A 7,087-nucleotide genomic window follows, 5' to 3' on the forward strand; every position below is an offset into this window, starting at 1 on the left:
GCTACATTGATAGGATGTAATGATTAAGTCGTACCAGTAGATGGCAACCGGGTACCATTATGGGAAAACCATAAAGCTCCGCAAATAGTGCTATGGAATTTCTCGACTGCTGTCTTGAGAGAAAGACGGCAAATTATGAGAAACTATTTAGTGCAGCAGGTATTCTCAGTCTTCTTATCCTTCATAGTGTCTGGCATTGACTTGCAGCACCTCAAATATTACTGAATAATTTACTCAGCAGCGGAGAGCAAACACCAACTGCAAGGACGTTTTAGGTTTCGCAACATTAAGTATGTAATTTCAAAGTAGAGTGAAAATTATTTTTTTCTCGGCTATATCAGCCTAATGAATGTGTGTAATGAAGGGTAGCAGTATGAATTCACTGCTGAGTGAGGCGGGAACGGCGACTCAGTTTGGCGGAGGACTAACGCGGGGGGTGGGAATGACACCCTTCATCCCGCATAGCTGCAGTTCCTTGACAGTGTCAGTGCGTCTCAGTAGAGCAAGGGAGACAGTGATAGCCTACAGTACAAGAGCTCTTATTCTTCAGGACATTCGTGGTAAGTCATTCATTTTCAAACTAATCTGCAGGAACATTTAAAGACTTGTCTTCGAATGATATACGGGTGCTGAGCTGAAATTTTAATTCATTTGAATTCATACTTGGTACAGACCAGTTTCTTAGCAGTGTCGCCTACTATGTGGGTTTGATGTTCATACAAGATCAGACTAGGTGAGCATTTAAACTCAAACGGCATCTTACATACAGCTGGTTCGAATAGCCCAACAGAGACTACTGTCAATAGGGAACCTTTCACTTCCCATACAGATATCACCTGACTGCGTATAGCCTAGGTGGTTAGGTCAACGTCTTCAAACGCTGCAGCTTCAGCAATCCCTCTTAGCTTTGGCAGACAGGAAACGATGCGGTCCTACCATGCAGACACATTGGAGAAAGTTAGTCACTTGGTGAACTCAGACAGTGTTACATTGAGATCAGTGTCACACTGGTAGACTGAAGCAGGAACACAAATCCAGTGAGCAGGAAGAGAAGGCTATTTTTGTCTGAACTAGACAGTCTTTTCCCGGGCGACATAGGATGGAATTCGTGCGGCTTCCCCTCATCTATTTTTGTTTTCCTTTCTTCCTTTTCTCTCAAGCCTCTCCTCCCAACTCCTGCAGATAGCTGTCCAACTTTACAGGGCCGGTGTGCCGTTGTACTTATTTCAACTGAAACATTAGAGCTTGAGGCCATACTCGGATTCAAATGATCATTCATTAATTTCATAAACCGCATAGACTTAATATGTGCTCAAATACATATTATGCGTAAGGTGGCTGTGTAACCCTAAACGCGTCTGTAAGCAGGATAATTGAAGTGCCAGTGTAGCGTGAGGAACGTATTCACCTCTGAAGAGAGGCAGAGAGAAGCTCAGTGAGAGATCTAGGTCTCCCAAAATGTCAATCAAACTGGCATGCAGGTGAGGGCAGAGTGGATTGGAGAGGACTATGCTAATCTCGGTCTATAGCCTGATACGCAGGTCTTGTGTGTCATCGTAGCATTGACGGGTTGAGCGTTTGAGGTGGCATACATGTTTAAGAATGTCTCATGAGGCAGAGACTCAGAGGACTTGGTGGTGGTGGTGATGATGATGAAGATGGTGTCATCGTCACTGGCACCAGGCTACTGGAAAACATCACAAGGCAATAGCAACATCAGAGGTGTAATAAGAATGTGTAATTATTACTCTCTTTGGCTCTCTCTCTCTCTCTCTCTCTCTCTCTCTCTCTCTCTGTATTTGTTCCCTCTTTCTTTCAAGGAACATTATATATAATTTATTGTAAACTAACGGCACAGACTTAGATTACACAGCATTGCCACAAGAACATAAAACCCAGAGGTGTGTGTGTGTGTGTGTGAGTGTGTGTGTGTGTGTGTGAGTGAGTGTGTGTGAGTGAGTGTGTGTGTGTGTGTAAACATTGCCATGTGAGTTTGATTTGAAGTGGTTTTCCATAGTGGCATATTTTTGTATGTTAAGATGTTGACTTTAATGAGGCTAAAAAAATCCTTGATTGTTTTATAAAGAAAGATAACTTTGTCCTCTTTTGAAAAGCTGAATATGTCAAGAATTATGTTGGATACGCTGGAAGACTGCAGTGGCATCTGTAAAATACACTAACCGAAAGAGCATTTCTCTGTGAATTTATTTCAAGACTCACACTGAACATGGTATACTATACACACAGCATTCAAATGACACTAACCCACAAAGCATTTCTCTCAGTGCATTTATGTCCAAGTTCACTGAGGCTTGAAGGAGTGATGTCACATTTTTATGCTAAAGACCACAGAAGAGTTTCCAGACGCTAACCGCGTTTGGCAGCGTCCAGCATACTTTCCACTCGCATCCTGCAAACACTTCATTTTGAACACTGAAAAGCAACATGTAAAACAAGGCCTCTGGCCCATGGGGTAACGAATGACCACATAGCTCTTTGGCTATCCCAACAACTGGCCCGCTGAAAGGAATCTTTCTCCATGAGTAATCAGTCAGCAGAAATGAGCTATAGAAAGAACAAGGTCTTCCTATTTTTTTTTTGGAGGGGGGGGGGGGGGGGGGGGGGTAAGGAATGTGCCTTTTTTTAGAACAGAAAGGGGGAGGAAAAATGCATTTGTTTGCTCTTTTTCAAGCCCTTGGCTGGAGCCACATGATTCAGTCCCGTCTCCTGTCCATGCATTCCTCCGGCACGCTGGACTCTGGGGGAGGATCAGGGCTGATGGGACACACAGCGCTGAGGAACACACCCTTGGGCCAGGAGCTCCACAGACAACTCTCTTTGTCTCCGTCTGTCTGTCTGTCTGTCTGTCTGTCTGTCTGTCTCCTTCTTCCTAACCATCTCCCTCTCTCCCTCTCTCCTTCTTCCTAACCATCTCCCTCTCTCCCTCTCTCCCCATCTCTGACTCTCCCTCTCTCTCTCTCCCTCTCTCACTCTCTAGTTCTCTCTCACTCTCTCCCTATCTCACTCTCTCACTCTCTCCATCTCCCTCTCTCACTCTCTCGCTCTCTCACTCTCTCACTCTCTCGCTCTCCCTCTCTCACTCGCTCCCTATCTCCATCTCCCTCTCTCCCTCTCTTGCTCTCTCCATCTCCCCCTCTCTCTCTCCCCATCTCTATCTCTCTCCCTAGCATGCTCTCTCTTCTCTTCTCTCTCTGTTTCTCTCCTCTCCCTCTTTCTCTCTATCTCTCTCTCTCTCTCTCTCTTTCTCTCTTTCTCTCTGCTTCTACTTTGCATGCCTGCAGCGTTCACACAGCATCATAATGCCTCCACTGTCACCCAGCGTCACTGACAATGCCTGGGTTTCATCACAACTCCCCCCCCTCTCCTTCACGCACGGCCCAATCACCTTTCCCCGCTCACCAGCGGCCCAGTCGGCAGCTGACACTACCCTAACTCAGCCCTGGTGTAGAGAAGACAACAGCACTGGGTTCAGTCAGCAGCTGACACTACCCTAACTCAGCCCTGGTGTAGAGAAGACAACAGCACTGGGTTCAGTCAGCAGCTGACACTCTCCTAACTCAGCCCTGGTGTAGTGAAGACAACAGCACTGGACCCAGTCAGCAGCTGACACTCTCCTAACTCAGCCCTGGTGTAGAGAAGACAACAGCACTGGACCCAGTCAGCAGCTGACACTACCCTAACTCAGCCCTGGTGTAGAGAAGACAACAGCACTGGGTTCAGTCAGCAGCTGACACTCTCCTAACTCAGCCCTGGTGTAGTGAAGACAACAGCACTGGACCCAGTCAGCAGCTGACACTACCCTAACTCAGCCCTGGTCTGGGCAAGACAACAGCAGCCCAGGTCTAGGGGTGAAGGGAAAAAATCTGTTTAGTTACAACATGGGATTATCGATGCAAGCAATTCTTGTATCGTCAAACTGACTAAAAATCAATTCACTAATGCAATAATCTGTAGGTATGTGCAGACGCGTTTTAGCCCCTAGTTGACCTCATACAAAATAACTTCTGGTCTCTGGAAGGGCTCGAAAGGAACTCAAAACTCAAGGAACTCAAAACTGACCAAACTATGAAGAGCCAGTGACCCCAACCCTCCATCGATTGGCCACACAGGTACATGACTGAAACCAGCCTATGGGACCAAACTAAATACTGAAACTAAGTCTGTCTATACGCTACCCTATGGGACAAACTAAATACTGAAACTAAGTCTATCTATACACTACCCTATGGGACCAACTACGTAAATACTGAAACTAAGTCTATCTCTACGCTAGCCTATGGGACAAACTAAATGCTGAAACTAAGTCTGTCTATACACTACCCTGTGGGCCAAACTAAATACTGAAACTAAGTCTATCTCTACGCTAGCCTATGGGACAAACTAAATGCTGAAACTAAGTCTGTCTATACACTACCCTGTGGGCCAAACTAAATACTGAAACTAAGTCTATCTCTACGCTAGCCTGCTCTTATGGGAGGAATGCTTGCTGGAATATTTGTCATGTCGTCATGCTAACACAGTTATCGCCATGTGCTCGGAGAGTTAAAGGTGCAGTCCGACGCAGTTCTAGTCCAACGCACTCTTTTTGTCAAATTCAGCTCATTCCTCCTCCCGGGCCTCTAGCTGCCTCTTCTGTGTGTCCACAAAAAGAAAAGAAATAGAGGAAAAGCGTTTTTGTTTGTACACGGTCGTGGCTAAAAAAAATGGGAAACAAACATAGTGGCACGGACTGAGCTGTAAACAGTTCCAGCCAATCAACACGTTGCTTCAGCTGGCATGGAAAGGACGGGTGTAAGTTGACTGGCTGTTGAGCGCAAATATCAACAAACTGGCAGAATCATGGACTCTGCCTTTAAGGAATTGGATACCCTGTGTGGTGATTTAGTTTTGTGTGTGTGTGATTATACTGTCGTTGTGTGTGTGTGTGTGTGTGTGTGTGTGTGAGTGTGTGAGTGTGTGTGTGTGTGAGTGAGCATGTGTGTGTGTGAGTGAGCGTGTGTGTGTGTGTGTGTGTGTGTGTGTGTGTGTGTGTGTGTGTGTGTGAGTGAGTGAGCGTGTGTGTGTGTGTGTGTGTGTGTGTGTGTGTGTGTGTGTGTGTGTGTGTGTGGGGGGGGGGCAGTTCTCTGTTCAGTAATCATCTGAGGTGGGTGAAATTGAATGGGCCTTTGAAAATTAGGCCTCATTCTTCTGTGGGGTTAACAGTGCGTCAGAAGGGGCAGGACAAAGCACCAACATGCACATACTGTACCCTGTTATTAATATGCCTTGAAGTTTTAAAAATGCAAAAAAACGTCACAAAATTTGATCAGATTGGTGTTCGTACCTCAGTGTTACAGCGAGAGAGAGAGAGAGATGGTAATCAAAGGCTCATGTGCAAAGATGGAGATCAATCAGTCTGTACGAGGTAATTACACAGACTGCAGGGTGTTTGAAGTAAATGTAGCGCACGCATGTTTTCATTTCGATCGCAGCCAACCGAGAGTGCAAATTACCACACGTTCACACACACACACACACACACTCACACTCACACTCACACGCACGCACGCACGCACGCACGCACGCACGCACGCACGCACACACACACCCAGCACACACACACCCAGCACACACGCACACACAGCACACACACACGCACACACAGCACACGCACACACACACACCCAGCACACATGCACACATACACACACACGCACACACACACAGCACACACACACACACACACACACACACACACACACCCACACACACACACGCACGTTCACGCACACAGCACACAAAACACAGCACACAGCACCCAGCACACAGCACACACACACATACACACAGTGCACAGCACACACAGACACACAAACACACACACACACACCTAGCACACACACACACAGCTGGGATGGACATTCTGATTCCACCCCAAAACAGTCAAACTGAATCAATAAAGAAGTCTCATTAGAGGTTTAATGTGAGGAGCCTGAGTGTGTGTGTGTGCGTGAGCGTGCGTGTGTGTGTGTGTGTGTGTGTTAGTTAGAATTTAAAGCATTCTCTGATCTGGCCCTGAATCAGTGCCAGGCCTTTGAGAGCAGCCTTTCATCTAATAGTCATGACTAACAGCTAATGACCAATGACGGTCTCCGGACCACACTGACAGCTAATGACCAATGACTGTCTCCGGACCACACTGACAGGCATCTTGTGGTGGTCTGTTTCCGCTGCGGTTCAAGTGATAGTTACCAGTGTATTGTTATGCATTTTAGTTACCAGTCTACCCAAAATCAGCCCTAGATTTCCGTATGTTCAATGTTAGAGTAAATCTAATAACAATATAATAACAAGAATTGTACACAAACAGATTTTGCTATGGATCACTAAATTAATTTTCTTTTAATACAATAATTTTAACATATGAAACTTTTACCTTCAGCAACAAACCTTACTTAAGGTTTGAATAATAAAATATATTGCATTTATGAAGTATGGGCATAACTTGACATAATTTGCGTGATTTTCCTTTTTTACTGAAATGAAAAGCACTCTCAGACAGTGTGAGAGCGTGTAGACTAGCATAGTCTGCTTTATGATCTGGCTCACCTAATTAAAGTCTGAGCGTGTGGGCAGTGTTAATGAAAGTGCTCTGCTCATTACACTTTACAGTTCCACTCTGTGTGACGCCATAGTAATTGGTCGCCATAGTAATTGGTCCCAGTGTTCTGCAGTGAGACGGGTGGAGAACTGCTCTTATACCCCTTAAAGGTGCAGTCTACTATTCTAACCCCTTAAAGGTGCAGTCTACTATTCTAACCCCTTAAAGGTGTAGTCTACTATTCTAACCCCTTAAAGGTGCAGTCTACTATTCTAACCCCTTAAAGGTGCAGTCTGCTACTCAAATCCTTTAAAGGAGTAGTCTGCCTTTTCAATCCCTTAAAGGTATAATCTGTTTTTCTAATCCCTTAAAGGTGTAGTCTGCTATTCTAATCCCTTAAAGTTATGACCTGCTATTTTAATCTATTAAAGGCATAGTCTGCTCTTCCAATCCAATACACTTTTGGTCAAATTCAAGGAATTGCTC

At 45.4% G+C, this 7,087-nt stretch overlaps 1 protein-coding gene across 1 annotated transcript in view; it reads left to right on the forward strand.

Moving 5' to 3' along the window:
* Nucleotides 1-267: 267 nt before the first annotated feature.
* Nucleotides 268-7,087, forward strand: part of fhl3b (four and a half LIM domains 3b) — a 24,041-nt gene continuing 17,221 nt past the window's right edge. Inside the window, exon 1 of the mRNA XM_012816415.3 lies at nt 268-560. The gene's annotated coding sequence lies outside the window, so the exon portion shown is untranslated. The remainder of the gene's footprint in view (nt 561-7,087) is intronic.

Source organism: Clupea harengus, chromosome 19 (genome assembly GCF_900700415.2).
Source record: "Clupea harengus chromosome 19, Ch_v2.0.2, whole genome shotgun sequence".
NCBI classification, from domain to species: Eukaryota; Metazoa; Chordata; class Actinopteri; order Clupeiformes; family Clupeidae; genus Clupea; species Clupea harengus.